The sequence below is a fragment of the Lactuca serriola genome, chromosome 4, assembly GCF_051521515.1.
Source record: "Lactuca serriola cultivar US96UC23 chromosome 4, Lser_US96UC23_V15, whole genome shotgun sequence".
Taxonomy (NCBI): Eukaryota; Viridiplantae; Streptophyta; class Magnoliopsida; order Asterales; family Asteraceae; genus Lactuca; species Lactuca serriola.
The window spans coordinates 367,424,335-367,439,735 of NC_136411.1; the positions used below are offsets into that span (position 1 = coordinate 367,424,335).

The window sequence follows — 15,401 nt, forward strand, 5'->3', positions numbered from 1 at the left end:
AAAGTATGTGGTTCTTATTAATATATTGCTATAATGGAAAAAAGTATAGTATAATCTTATTATTGATTAAATTGATTGCTATAATGGATAAAAGCTCTCAAAGTGTGTCGTTATTATGAGTACATTGATATAATGGACAAAAAGTATATTATGTTGTTATTATTGATTACATTGATTGTTATAAAGGATAAAAAAAAACTCAAAATATATTGTTCTTATGAGAACATTGCTATATTAGATAAAAAGTACAATATGTTGTTGTTATGTATTAAATTGTTAACATGTTCCTATAATAAACAAAAGTACATTGTTATAACGGTTTTAAAGTTAAGTAGATTTACTAACTATATACGTTTGTCTTATCTTTTTTTAGATAGAAAATTTGTGTCATGAAATAGCTAACATGTGAGAAAGCGAAGCATAAAGGGGGTTGAAAATGGCATAAATGCGAGGAAGGGAAGCCTCACTTAAGCAAACAAACAACGGCTTTTTTCAACCAAAACAACTTGTCTTGTAATCCACCAGACGGAAATTAGTTTTATGTTTCTAATTAACCTAAACAATCAATACTTGTATTTGACATTTTTCATGTAACATATTTGAGACCAGATTGGATTGTTATCTAACACTTTTTATTATAATTAATTTGTTATGTGATTATATGTTTAGCATATTTGTATCATACATTGGTTTTTTCTGCATTTTTGTGCAAAAAACACTTGATTTTTTTTAGTTTTTCATACTTTACAAAACTTCATACTACGATGTAATATTGACGGAACCAGCTGTCATGAAAACTAAACAAATCTGTCGGTACATGGCCATCGATAATCCGGCTGTGTCGTGGTTTATCGATAAAGCACCGGCAAAATGTGTTTGATGGTACTCCGTCGCTAAAAGTGTTGGATCGGTAAAAGTATGTGTGGAAAGTACGTCGGTAATGTGGTAAAAAAGGTGTTGGTAATGTGGTTAAAAAGGTCAAACAAGGATAGTAGGCATCGACCACTAAATCCATCGGAAAAGGGTCGGTAATATTTACTGACCACATTTTTATCCAACCAACCAATTTTCGTCGAAAATCCATCAGAAATTACCTTAACCAATGGAAACTACCGACGAGTCTAACAAGTCTTTCTAATAGGGGAATTTGAAGGATGAATGATTTTAGGATGTAAGAGTATTAAAATGCTTCTTGTTTTACTCTTCTGTAAACTTTTGAAATGTCTCATTTGATATAGGCCATCTTCAATGGTAGTTTAATGGGGGGTTGAATGGGAAGTTTAATCCCATTAAACTCAAAATCCCCATTGTGGGTTAATGACATGACACTCAATAGAATGGGGAGTTCAATCCCCATTGAACTCCACACTCTCTCTCCTCACAAACACACATAAATGATGTGGAAATCCATTAAATTGTATTTGGTTTAATGAAATGTAGAGTTTAATAGGTAAAATTGTATTGTGAGTGGAATATTCATGTGACAATCCATTGAACTCATTTGAGTTCAATGCATTGAAGATGGCCTTAACCATGTATCAAACCATAAAACTACTGACACAACTATTCCATTCAGTGATGACTAGCGGACATTTGTACGTGAAACATTATAATAATACATAATTTAATCACACAATTAATCAAATTAAAATCCAATCCAGCATCAACTTAACTGATAACCAGGCATCCAAACCTGAATTACTATACTTCCATTGATCATCCAAACCTAATTTACTATACTACCCCTGATCTTCATCTGGGTAAAACCGTTTCTGACACAAACACTTCATGGCTGCTGCCATCAGTCGATGTCAATCCATGTTGTATTCCCACTCCAGTCGACGTCCCTTCTAACTCATAATTATACTCATACTCCTCAACTACACTCACATCCTCTTCTTTCACCGGAAACATAAATTCTTGATTTCCCAACATGCCACTACCACGTTTCATGTCACCTGACACCTCGCCATCCATCTTCTCAACCGCCTCTTGTAACTGCAACGCAAACTCCAACCTCCAAACAACTTCATCCATCTTCGGACGTTTGCTCCCTTTCATTCTCAAACAACTATTTGCAACCTCACCAAACTTCATCAAACAATTAGGAGCAATCTCATCACTTATTCTCTTATCAACTATCTCATGCAACGTCCCCTTTCCATAATTTTTCCTCCCCCATTCAGCCAAATTCATCTCTTCATCGGGAACCCCTCGGTTTATGATCACTGGCCTCGAACACAACACCTCTAACAATACAGCCCCAAACGAATACACGTCAGATTTCTCTGTAAGTTGTTGATATTTGTAATATTCAGGATCCAGATACCCAAGTGTCCCTTTCACTACTGTGTTAACATAATCCACCCCTTTCTCTTTTGGCCCTAACTTTGACAAACCAAAATCCGCCACTTTCGCCACAAAATTTTCATCGAGCAAAATATTAGTTGATTTCACATCGCGATGAATAATGGCGCGATTTGCACCTGTGTGTAGATAATGCAACCCTTTCGCTGCACCAATGCAAATCTCTAAACGTCGTTTCCATGGTAAATGAGCGTTTCTTCCTTTGTATAAATGATCTTGTAATGTCCCGTTTGACATGTAATCATACACAAGTACCATTTCACCCTCGTCATCGCAGTATCCGATTAAGGACACAAGTTGGACATGGCGTAATTTTGAAAGCAATCCAATTTCTGTTTGGAATTCGTGAAAACCTTGTTTGGAGAACGCGTTTAATCGTTTGATAGCGACAGCTGTTGTATCATTGTCGATGTACCCTATGTACACCATACCAAACCCTCCTCTTCCGATTACACGACTTTCATCAAATTCTCTGGTGGCATCTTTCACTTCCTGAATTGTAAAACGGCGACACCTACCTGATGGAAGGCCGGAATCTTTTGATTTTTGCTCATCGGATGACTTGTCGCGGGAGCCTTTCACTCGCCGGAAGAAGATAAATCCTAAAACTGACAACATGAGTACTAACGCTCCGCCAATGCCGCCAATTTTGGCGGCGTATGGTGGAGTTCTCTTTTCTCGGGAAGGCGATGGTGGTGGTGGAGGTGGTGGTGTAGGGCGGAGCTCCGGGTTGGTGCCAGCGAGATTACCTTTCATGCTAAGCTTGAAAACTTCCAAGCCGTTCAAAAAAGCATCACTGTATAGTGGCCGGGCATCAAGCTTAGGAGCCATCGCGAGCCATATGTCTTGTTTTCCTCCGCTACCATCAAAATCATACACAAACACGACATAATCCCTAAACACTGGAAACCCGGTACCTTGAGTCCAGTAAAAGAGATCAACATGCTCTTCAGCCGTTTGATTATTAATAAAAATCTTAAATGCCGCAGAACCTGGTCTCGTGTATCCCTGTATAATACTACAAAAATGGAGCCTAAGCATGTAATAAAACCCGGAATCCACCTCAAGTAGCCACGTCAGATTGTAAAGTTCAGACAACTGACCCATGCTCCTTTGGGTAGCGTAAACCAGCTCAGGTGCAGTGTAATTCGGTGTGTCGGCAGTGTAGATGATCGGAGACTGGTAAACTGGCGTTTTCCCGAGAGCTGTTACCGGGAACAGGTATCTATCGTCTTGATCCCACGATCGATACATTCCGGTATCATTTTTGGGGGAAATCTGACTCCCACCGACGTTTAACCGGTAAATATTCTCGAGACCCGTGTCCTCTGTGATCATTGGTCCAGAAGTTTGACCGACGTACTTCATCTTTTTTGATTTATAATATAAGTTTTCGGGTAGTGAAACGATTTCGATACCATTAATGAAGGCGTAGGAGTTAGGGGAAGGGGTAAAAGTGACATTTAACGATTGGGTATCGCTTACATATATAAGGTATTCTTTGATAAAGTTGGGAACCGGGGGACTGCCAACAAGCTTAGTTGCAAGATAGGATGCAGTTAGGAAAGCGCTGAAGTTGGATAAGAGAGTGTAACCGTTGGATGATACAGAGAAAAAAGATTGGTTTGCTTGGTAGCCGGAATAGGTGGCAGGGTAGAAATAGAGGCGGAGGAATTTAGGGCCATTCGTCACCGGAAAAGTGTAGGTGAATGATGAAGTGTTGAAGATTCGGGCGGTGGAATACGGGATTTCAGGGACGGAGGGGTTGCGGTTGTTCAGGGTGGACGTGAACGAGGTGGTTGAGGGTAAGAATTTGGAACGTTCATCGGTGTCCCATTTCCGGTCGGAAGTGGTGGTTGCACCACCGCAGTTGAGGAGGAAGTAGTCGGTGGGTTTGTATGGTTGGGCGGTGGTGGTGGTAGCGGTGGAGAAGAGGAGGAGCATGAAACAAAAGAGTGGTAACGGGAAGGTGAACATGGTGGTTGGTAGGTTTACTTGTTTGTTGAGTGAGGTACTCTTATCTTGTTATTGCTCTTTTATAAATTATAAAATTATAGAGGGTCTACACATAAAAAGATTGTTTTCATGACTATGAAAACTCTTGGTCATCGCCTTTTGAGTCTAGCCAGTGGGAACCATTTTCCACTATGGAATGTGTAACGTGCTTATTAGATATTTGATGATTGATAGACGTCATCTGGATTTTGTTTTAATGATGAAGGATATACTTCCATCACATTTCATTTGAATCTTTTCGAAGTTGGTCATATATGATTTATGTTAATTTATAATGTTATTTAAGTGAATAATTTACTACAAACAAGCAAAAAATTAGTTTATGATAGGTAAAATATCAACTCATGTAGGATGCTGAAGTATGACAAATTTACTGATTAGAAAATATAAGATTGGATATATTATATTTTTGTTTGTGTGATGATAGTTTGCTTTAGGGGTGTTTGGCTTAGCTTTTGAGAGCACAAAAGTCAATTTTTATAACTTTTAGGAGAAGTTGCAAAAAGTCATGTATAACTGACTTTTTCAAAAAGTTCATTTTTCATATATCTGAAAAATAGTTTTTAAAATATTCTTTGTTTTTACCAAATATCTTTTAACTTTTACCTTTTTCTAAAAGCTAAAAGATATTTTAAAAGATAAAACAAACACCCCCTATAATATTCCAAGCCAATAAAAAAGATATGTATCTAAAAAGTTATAATATAATACCTATTTTTCATTTTGCAAAGTAAAACCGGTCCATAGACATGTTATATTATCAAATAGACTCTTTGTTGTGTGACGGTAACTCTTGGAGTCGCCTCGGCAAGGAGCTCAATTTTGCGGCTCACAAACACCATGCGACAACCTTAGCATACCAAGTTTAGGAGCCCAACTCGGCAGATTTTTGACGCACCCAAACCTCGATCTCCTCCGTTAATCTTTTTGATCATTTTTACATTCAAAAATTCTAATTTTTTACCTACTTTTCGTCTAATATATATAAATAAAATCTACCTACACCATGTCAATCACCCTCAATTCCATTCCTCTCTCAATACATTCATACCACTTTCAATTCCATTCACATCCTAAAATGTTATCCTGAAACTACACCAAAAACAACCCAACAACAAAAAAATACTCACTCGAAATATATAACTCATACGCTTCACCGTATTATAGACCATAAATGGAGCAACCATTTTATTCACCATCAATGCACCGTTGTGTTGGTATGGGAGGATATTATCTATCGTATTCAACCCAATTCCAAGCTCATCTCGACCCTCAATTTCAACTTCAATCGTCACCCGACACCCAATTCCAATTTAAATCTGTGACATCCCCAAAATCTCGGTCAGAAAAGACCGATTTCATTTATGTTTTTTAAATAATTTCAGAGTAAATCCTTTTGATGTAAAAGAGTTGCGGAATTCGTTCCCAAAACAAAACATGATAAAATATTATTTATCAAAGCATTTCATCAAGAGATGCATTTTCATTATATAATCAAAACTCGGGATGTCATGTTCCGATACAGACCATAAAGCATAAACGATAACATTACAAGTCATTCAACAAATATATACATATGTAGACTTGTAAACAAAACAACTCGATGATTCATCCATCTTACGCCCTTGCGCCACTTCCTGTAATACAAATAAAACTGAGTGGGTTAGGCTTGGGAGCCTGGTGAGCATATAGGGTTTTCAACCCACAATAAATAAATTATATTTAATTTCACCAACCAATCACTATCCCGATTACCCATTCCCGTTATCCTCACTTTACGTCCCTAAAATAACATCTATCTCAAGGGATCTAATCTAGGATTTTCATCGGGACGGACATCACTGCTAAGGGGTTTCCTCAACAATAGATATCCTAAAGGCAACCATGAGGGGGATAGAGTACACTAGTGAACACATCGTTCACAACACCTACAGGTTATGAACCTGCTAGCGTTCCACTGGACTGTCTAGAAAGAGTCCGTGGTCGTTATCCATACTCCGCTGAATAACTAGATCAACAACAACAACAACAACATCGAGGCCTCTCATCTGTTTATTACACACCAACTATCTACCCATGTTCTACCCAACATATTAGTAGATAAAATATATATTTTCATACATAGTTTAAAACCTGTATAGCATTTCATTCAATATATATTCCAAATAACAGATGAGGCATACCCACGTAACATGTATTTCATAGAAAGCAATTCAGATCTATGAGATAGAATGAAGTGAATATCCATTCACGCATATAACCACAAAATATACACATAACAAGTACATCGTATAAAATACTTCATAGTTACGCGTTAGAAGAAAGTAACTACGCACTCACACATATAAACAACAATATACTTAATACACTCGAACCATACTTGTATTATTATCGTGTTTATGAAAGGTAGTATACACTCACTTGATCAGAAGATGATCGGACAGCACTACGACTTGCAGAATTAGTAATCCTCAGCAGATCTGGAAGATCTTTACAAAAATCGAACTTTTCGCGGGCAGAGCTTCGACTCGGGAACCGCACTTCTCGGGATCTTCGGGATCTCGGGACTTGCCTCGGGGCTCGAGAATGATAACGGGGCTTCGGGGTATTTCTGGCACGCAAAACGATGCAAAACGGGAGAGAGAAGAGAGAAAATGAACAAAAGAACCGGCTGCCCTCGCATCCTATTTATAGGAGGCTGGAGCCTCGGAGTACGCGGGGCGTACAGGTCCGAAATCGTCACTGCGTTCGTCATCCGAAGCCACTAGCTGCGAGTGTCGAAACCTTCGGAGTACGCGGGGCGTACTTCGGATCGGATTGCTGACTCCTCTTCGGATAATGCCAGATTTAAAGATTTAATTTAAATACAAAATATTTAATAAACTTCAGAAATTCATATCTTCTTCATACGAACTCCATTTTCGACGTTCTTTATATCCACGCGAAGGTGAGACTACGCTCTACAACTTTCGTTTAGACTCCGTCGGCTAATTTTGACTTTATTTTTATTATTTATTTTTATTATTTATTTTTAATAGGCCGCAACAGAAAAATTTCGTTATAAATTTATAACTTCTTCGTTTGACGTCCGTTCTCGCCTAACTTTTTATCGCTTCGATACCAACAACGAGACCTTCGATCCTCGTTTAGATTGCTCCGGCTAAAAACCGCTCGATCTCAAATCGAGTATTTCAGGCTGCATACCGCTAAGTCGAAACTTCGATAAATCAGAACTTCCTCATACGAAGTCAGATTTGGGCGTTCTATATATATTCGGAAACCTTGTATCAACTACTACAACATTATCCAAAGATATTAAGTTTATTTTATACTTAAATTTTGACGCTTATTTTTATTCTTAATTAATCAAACCACATAATTAAGCAATTAAGCACAAAACACATAATACTCAAATAATACACTCTTATTATTTCAAAACCGGTTACAAAGGTTAACCTAGACTATTACATTGCTAAAAATGGCAAGCCCGGAAACACAAGGGTTACAATTTCCCATCCTGAACCCTATTTCAATCTCAACCTGAATTTAACGCTTATGAGAATTTTCAAGAAACCCAATTATAACCCTAACTCTAGCCTCAATTCGAGCCTGAACCTGAAAGGGGAAGGCCCGGTACATATCTTGGACTCCGAAGGGAAAAGAAGGTGTTGGCATCGACATGGTTCAATGTGTTCGAGGACCCGAAGGTCAATAACAACAAAAAAGGGCCAAATTCTTTTACCAAAATTAACAAAATGCTTCATCGCTTAAATGAACAAATGAGAGTACCGGCCAAAAGATCAACTCTGCACAAAGTGGAGGAATATGAACAAAGTTGTTATGGAATTTAATGTTTTGTTTAACTACTTTAAGTGAGAGTGAGATTGGTGTCGTGGTGAAAACAATGCAACCATTTTGGGGAAGGCACTTGAAATTTACAGTTATAAAGAGTGACAAGGTTGCAAATTAGCCAAGAGTTGAAGGATTCTCAAAAAGTGCAAAAAAATGGCGTGAAGTCCACACACTAGAAGATTATATTGGGGTTGGAAAAGAACCAAAACATCTCATACCTCTTAGACAAATGGTGATATCGGGTTCGACCTCAACATTGATGACACACCCAATCGTGATTACACCGCCTCCCTACTTAATGAGGAGAAACCTAAGTTGCACGGAAACGGATACGACAACCGGAAACGGATACGGAACAGAAACGGGAAACGGAAAAATTCAAAAATTCAAGATACGGATACAGCAGGTATATATATACATATATATATATATATATATATATATATATATATATATATATATATATATATATATATATATATATATATAATAAAATTAATACAGATTATATGACGATATAACTTTACGTATTTATTTAAATCAACGATTATAATATTATATAAAAAAAATATATCCCTTAAGTAATAATTTATTTAAAATAAATATTTAATAATTTTAATTTTTTAATATGAAAATTTATAGATTTTATAACCGTTAATAACATTACATTATTTTAAATTAATAAATTTTCATATTAAAAAATTAAAATTATTAAACAATTATTTTAAATAAATTATTATTTAAGGGATATTTTTTTAGTTATATAATATTATAATCGTTGATTTAAATAAATACGTAAAGTTATATCGTCATTTAATCTGTATTAATTTTATTTTATTTTTTCAATGTAATGTTATTAATTAAATATAATTAAAGCGAGAAAATTTAAAATGAAGATTCAATTATTATTTTAATGTAATTAGAGTGGAAAATTTAAAATTTGAAATGGATAATCAATTATCTACCCTAATAAATGAAGGTTTTTTTTGTCACTTGTCAAACTCTCATTCAATTTGCCACATGTAATTTTATGGTAATTTTAAATTAATTTTTATTCCACTTGTCATTTTATGGTTTTTCTATTTTATTAAATGTCAAATATTATTTAAATCTAATAATAAATGCATATCAATTTCATTAATGGACTTTCCTTCTAATTTCAAAATTACTAAATTAAAGTTTCATTAATTTCCTTTATTTATTTATTTAAATTATTTGTTTAAATTTAAAAGAGAAAAAAAAACACTTTAATTTTTATAATTCAATATTTTTCTCATTTTTCTTATAAATTCAAACTTCTCAAATATTTTAAATTTTATATTAATTTTTTTAAATAAACCCATGTGATACATGGGTCTCACACCTAGTTAATTTAATGTAATTAGAGTGAAATTTAAATTAAATTTTAAAATGAATAATTAATAGGTTGACAAGTGGCATGATAGATGATATATAACATTAATGATGAGTTTTAATTGTATTACACTTGTCAATAGGAGATTAAACCTATTTTTTTTATTAGAATAAGGAAATGATCAAATGAGAACACCTAAAAGGTTGAGAACGCGAGAACAAATATATTCATTTGTGATCACAGATATTCATTTTGGAGAAATGATAAATCTTTACGCGCAATCAACATGAATATGTTTTTTTCTCTTCAATTGAATTTAAAGGCTTAAAAATTTATCATTTCTCCACAAATGAATACATGGAATTGCAAATGAATATACTTTGTTCTCGCTTTCTCAACATTTTTTGTGTTCTCATTTGATCATATATATATATATATATATATATATATATATATATATATATATATATATATATATATATATATTAAAGAAATTCCAAAATTGATACATATTGATGTAGTTGATGATCGTTGTGTTTCTTGAGAAGCCATAATCGATGACAGGATTATGAGTTAGGTGAATCAAGAATGGTGATGATCGAGGATCCTTGTGAATTGTGATCGTCATGGATTGAGAAGACAAGAGATGACTCAGGACAAGAAACTTTGATCAGTTAGGGAATACGTTCTCAGCCTTAAAAACAGTAGCCCATTAGCCTTTTTTGGATTTAAACTTAAAATGTCCATGTAAACCCTAAAATAAAATAGAAACGGTTAGGAAACTTCAATGAAACTTTGCAGAAACGTTTCCATGATACCGATACTTCTAGGAAACGTTCTAATGGCGTTTCCATGGAGTATTCGTTTTCATGGAATTTTGGAAACGGGAACATCAACCGTAGAGAAGTTTCCATGCATCATGGGGAGAAACAAAGTGAAAAGATACGAGAAAAGTTTTGGGCCAAAATTTGACAGTATTAGACAGTTTGAAGGAATAGATGTGTGACAATAGTCAAATTCGGGTCAAGTCTAAGCCGGACAAAGTCAACGAGTCAAACCGGTCAACTCTTTTAAACCTTGTATATTAGGGTTTATATTATGTAATTTCTGTATAACTCACTATCTTAATGAGAAAACATCACCTGGAAAAAAATTGTGTGTTTAATTTTTCTTAACCTGTAACAGCCCGGAATTCCAGGTATTGTTATATTTATGATTTTGGGTGTTTTAAGAGGGGACTCGGCGAGTTGGAGCTTAGACACGCCGAGTAGGATCGCGGATCTGGTCGCGGGTTCGCGACTGGACTCGACGAGTCCGGATATGGACTCGGCGAGTCTGCGCTGTTTAGCGAAAACCCTAACCGTTCGGGTTTGGGACGTATATGAGGGACCTTATGGCCGTCATTGTTCACCCTAGTCCTCTGAGAGAAACCCTAATTCGATTGTGAGTATCTGGAGCAAGGTAGAAGACCATTGTTGATTTTGGAAGTGTTGTTTTGCAAGGAAGAGGAGGCTTGGTTAAGGGAACAACAAGAGAAGCCACGTTCTGAGGATTGGGGACATAGAGAGCACGTTATTCAGGTAATATTTCGAGTTGCATTCTTCTATCTTGATGTGTATATGGATTTAGGGTTTATTGAACCCTTTTGTGGCTAGACTGAGTGTTACCTTAGTCCCCCAAGTGATTGGAACCCTGTATTGGGACCTTTGGAAGTCCAGAATGTCCCATGCCTGAGCATTTCGGGAATCAATGGAGGTTTTGGATTGGAATCCTTATGCCTTAGGTCAAAATGTAAATTATGAGTCATGGGGTGTATTATGAGCACCGAAATGAGGACCTTACGTGATGAATCAGTCTAGGAAGGCCAGACCTATGAATGGTCGGAGCAGATCTGACCTTAGAAAGCAGTTTGAGCGGTTGCATGGCATGGACTCGCCGAGTCCGATGAACAGACTCGGCGAGTAGTTTGAAGATTAACTGAGACTCGCCGAGTTGTTCTTCAGACTCGGCGAGTTGAGTTGGGGTGGCCCCGCGATTCTTCCAGGAGGAGCTCGTCGAGTCAAGGGGGATACTCGACGTGTAGAAAGGGAATCTTAGAGAATTGGTGAGGACGTCTAGACTCGCCGAGTCACCCTAGCACTCGCCAAGTCCGGTCAAGTTGACCGTTGACCGTTGACTAGAGTTGACCTATGTCTGAGTTCTTAGGGATAGTCAAACTTAGAAGATAAAAGTGTTAATAAGAGATATATGATGTTATAGGGAGATTGTAGCTCGACGGATCGAGCACGAGTGATTTCGGGATTTGCTAGCTTTCGATATTCACGAGGTGAGTCTTCTCACTATACTGTACCCGGAAGGGTTTGACTGTGTGACCGGAAGGTCGGATATGATATGAGATATATGTGCTATATGTGATAAGCTAATTGTTATATGTGCTATGTATGTTATGTGGGCCGGAAGGCATTATGTTATGGGCCGGAAGGCATTATGTTATGGGCTGGAAGGCGATTATGTTATTGGCCGGAAGGCGTTGTGTTGTGGACCGTAAGGTTGGCGTGGGTAGGACCAGAAGGTTTACCCAGCAGGGACGGAAGTCCCCTGAGACACATGGACCGGAAGGTCAGGGCCTGGAAAGGCGTATGTGCGTAAGTTGTATTTTGGGGAACTCACTAAGCATTTATGCTTACAGCTATTGTGTATGTGTTTCAGGTACTAGCGAGGACCGTGGGAAGGCGCCGACATGATCTGTACACACTGATAGATGTTTTGTGATCTTGGGATTCATATGATTTGTATTTTGACATGACACTTGAAATGTTTATGCCTTGTTTTGAATGAAAATAATTTATTTTGAAACGAAAAATTTGTTTGAAAATTTACGTTGTTACAAATTGGTATCAGAGCCTTGGTTTGAGGGATTCGGGTGCACCTTCGGGCGTAACTGAACTCAAACCGAGGATTTGAGGAAAACTTTTAAAATAAAGGCATAAAATTTTGTAAATGATTTTGTGGTAAACAAGAAAGAAGCAGTGTGTACGATCAGTCAGCGCTCGAACGGTAAAGATCCCCAAAATACCTTACAATATTATGTTAAGAGATAAGATATGATATGAATTGTTGTGCATGCTAGAAGACTAGGTATTCATGATAGGACTAGAGTGGCCTGATTTGTGATGCCTTAGTCTAGGGAGGTTTGCCGATATAAGATGCTTTGATAGCGTGCAGGTAAATAGTGCATATCATAAGTAGAGTACTCACTATCCGGGGTTTGGGGAGGAAGATTTGGGATGAATGCTGATGTGGTGTGGTCGGTAGTATTGGGCCCGTACTACCGAAGACACCGGGTCAGTGGGAGACCCAAGTAAGAATCCCTGGATATCGGAGACTGAGTAGGGTTGCGTTATCGAGTGCAATTATACTCGATGGAGTCTCTGATAGTTTTATGTTGTATTTCAGAGACATCATGGTTAGACCACGCCACGGAGCGAGTACGAGCGGTGTGAGTGACGAGGAGATTCGTCAGATGATTCATGAAGAGGTGGCTGCAGCGATCCGGGCTGAGATTCCGGAGATGTTTGGGTGTATTAAGACCACCTTGATGGAGACTTTTGAGGAGCGGTACGCTGCATTGACTGAGGTTGCAGCCGCTGCAGCTACCGCAGCTGTGGCCGCTGCCAGGCCACAGGGGGGTGACTCGTTGCTGTTTCGGGAGTTCAGCAACACGAAGCCACCTGAGTTTGATGGGACGCAGGATCCGATTGCTGCGATGAGGTGGATCGCTGATATTGAGGGGTGCTTCTACACTTGTTCATGTCCGGAGCATCTGAGGGTACGGTTCGCTTTGAACCAACTCCGTCTGGGAGCGAAGGATTGGTGGAAGTTCGTGACGGCGAACTTCACTTTGGCAGAGATTTCAGCAGTGACATGGGAGGGGTTTACCTCTATGTTCAGAGACGAGTACGTTCCCCCGGTGGAGAGGGAACGATTGGTTCAGGAGTTCTTGACCCTCAAGCAGGGTACTGATTCGGTTGCGGTGATCACGCGGAAGTTTCATGAGAGGGCGATGTTCTACCCCGAGCTGGTGTCCACAGAGCAGGCTCGGATGAGCCGGTACTTGGGTGTTTTGAGGAGGGATATCCGGGAGTTTGTGTCAAACTCCACATATCATACCTTTGCTGAGCTTCAGGCGAATGCCAGGAAGCGCGAGATTGAGTTGGAGACCCAGGCCAGGGAGGAGGCCGAGTCTCAGCGGGTGGACAGGCGGCCGACTCATTCTCAGCCGGCAGCCAAGCGAACTAAGTCTGCCGATTCGAGGACGGGAGGTCCGAAGGGCCGCAGTTGCGGAAAGTGCGGCAAGGGTCATGAGGGGGCATGTCGATCTGGTGCTTGCTACAAGTGTGGCAAGGAGGGGCACATCGCTAGGGATTGCCCCAAGGGGTTTACGGTTTGCTTTCATTGCAACCAGACAGGCCATCAGAAGGCCGAGTGCCCTCAACTTCTTCAGGGATCTGCACCTACTGCCAAGGCTACTGAGACTCGACCGGTGAAGGCCGAGGCCCCGAGGGCTCGTGGAAGAGCCTTTCAGCTGACTGCGGAGGAGGTCCGCGCTGCGCCCGATGTTGTGGCAGGTATGCCTTATTTCATGTATTTATTTTGATGTCGAGATGTTATGCTTATGTTATGATATGCGTAGGTACTTTCCTTGTGAACTCTGTGCCTGCTTTAGTGTTATTTGACTCGGGTGCGAGTAGGTCCTTTGTATCTTTGGCTTTTAGTCAGCATATCAGCGTTAGTCGTGAGTTGTTGAGTCGGCCTCTGAGAGTTTCTATAGCTGACGAGAGAGTGATTTGTGCCACGGAGGTTCTCCGGGGATGTGTGTTAGAGATTTTCAGGGTTGAGTTTCCGATTGATCTGATTCCTATTGCGATGGGTGATGTTTGTGTCATTGTGGGCATGGACTGGTTGAGCCGATTCAGCGCCGTCATCGATTGTAAGCGTCAGCTGGTGACTATACGAGACCCTAGTAGGGGAGTTCTTTCGGTGTACGGCGAGGGTACACGTTCGGGATCAGCTTTTTGTTCGGCCGCTAGGGCGACGCAGTGTCTACAGCAGGGCTGTAAGGGTTTTGTGGCGTATGTGATGGATACGCGGGAGGTTTCCGAGAGACCGAGATCAGTTGAGGAGGTCCCAGTGGTGCGTGAGTTTCCAAATGTTTTCCCCGAGGAGCTGCCGGGAGTACCTCCTGTGAGGCAAGTAGAGTTTGGTATCGATCTGGTTCCAGGAGCCGCGCCTATCGCTAAGGTGCCTTATCGTCTTGCACCTCCAGAGATGCAAGAGTTGTCCTCGCAGCTTCAGAAGTTGCTGGGGAAGGGATTCATTCGGCCGAGCAGCTCGCCGTGGGGAGCACCTATTCTGTTCCTCAAGAAGAAGGATGGTTCACACCGGATGTGCATTGATTACCGAGAGTTGAACAAGTTGACGGTCAAGAACCGTTACCCGTTACCGAGGATCGATGATTTATTCGATCAGTTGCAGGGAGCATCTTGGTTTTCCAAGATCGATCTGAGGTCGGGGTACCATCAGGTGAGAGTACGGGATGAGGACGTCCAGAAGACAGCGTTTAGGACGCGATATGGGCATTATGAGTTTGTGGTGATGCCTTTCGGGCTCACCAATGCCCCGGCTGTGTTCATGGATCTCATGAACAGGGTATGCAGGCCGATGTTGGATCGGTCAGTGATTGTATTTATCGACGATATTCTAGTGTATTCGAGATCTAGAGAGCAGCATGAGGAGCATTTAAGGGAGGTCC

At 39.4% G+C, this 15,401-nt stretch overlaps 1 pseudogene; it reads right to left on the bottom strand.

Moving 5' to 3' along the window:
* Positions 1–1,571: 1,571 nt before the first annotated feature.
* LOC145097686 (receptor-like protein kinase FERONIA pseudogene) lies at positions 1,572–4,378 on the bottom strand (annotated as a pseudogene).
* Positions 4,379–15,401: the final 11,023 nt, after the last annotated feature.